Consider the following 1,239-nt stretch of genomic DNA (forward strand, 5'->3'; position numbering starts at 1 on the left):
ACTTTTATCATGAAGGGATGTTGAATTTTGTCAAATGCTTTCTCGGCATCTAATGAGATGATCATATGATTTTTTTCTTTGAGTTTGTTTATGTAGTGAAGATTGTTTGACCCTAGCTGTCCTACCTGTACCAGCTGTATAAAATTCAGCTGAAGCTGACTCTGCACCTTTGCCCTCAGGGACATGGATCAGTAACTGTAGAGACTTTGGGTGTGTAGAGAGTGTTGCTGCTGACATCTACTGGAGAAAGGTCAGAAATACTTTAAAGATCCCGCATCCTGATTGCTGTTTAAAATGTTCTCACCTGTCTCTTCCATATCTGATCCTGCCCCCATCTCCCCGTCTCCTTCCTCTCTCCCACTCAGATCCCTCCCTTCTTCTGTCTCCTATGATCATTTTGTTCCCTTTCTAAGAGGGACTGAAGCATCCTTACTTGGGCCTTCCTTTTTGTTTAACTTCTTATGCTCTGTCTGTCTGTCTGTCTATCTGTCTGTCTGTCTGTCTGTCTGTCTCTCTCTCTCTCTCTCTTTCTCTCTCTCTGTGCATGTGTGTTATGGGTATAATATACTTTTTGGCTAATATCTACTTATCACTGAGTACATACCCTGCATGTCCTTTGAGGCCTGGGTTACCTTACTCAGGATGATATTTTCTAGTTCCATCCATTTGCATGCAAAATTCTTGATGTTCTTGTTTTTGTTGTTGTTGTTTTTTTTTAAAAAAACTTTTATTGCATTATGATGAAAAAAGTTACATGATTTCAATTTATCTGAATTTGTTAACATTTAAAAACATATTTTAAGTAAATAGAATTAAATCACATTCTTGTTTCCCTTTTGTACCCCCACTCCTCCCAGAGACCCCCCTTCAGTACCCACAATATCTTTTTTGTTATATTCCTTAAAATATACAAAATATTATAACAATAAAATAAGTATTATAAACATTGTTTGATATAAAACAACAATTTAACAGACTTATGTAGATGCTCATCTACAGCAATAGTGAAAATACATTTTTCTCAATATAAATTTTAAATAACTCCAAACATATTAACTGCATACTTCAAAATAATACATCACTACTAGTATTTTCTTAAATAAACATAAATATATAAAGTCTTTTTGTTTGTTTGTTTTATAATTAGTAGAGTTTAAAATCTTGGCTCTTGCTGTGGTACAAGCCCAAAATAAGAATAATTTTTAGACATTGGATTTCATTGTAATAAGGCTGTACTTC

The sequence above is a fragment of the Mastomys coucha genome, unplaced genomic scaffold (genome assembly GCF_008632895.1).
Source record: "Mastomys coucha isolate ucsf_1 unplaced genomic scaffold, UCSF_Mcou_1 pScaffold9, whole genome shotgun sequence".
NCBI lineage: Eukaryota > Metazoa > Chordata > Mammalia > Rodentia > Muridae > Mastomys > Mastomys coucha.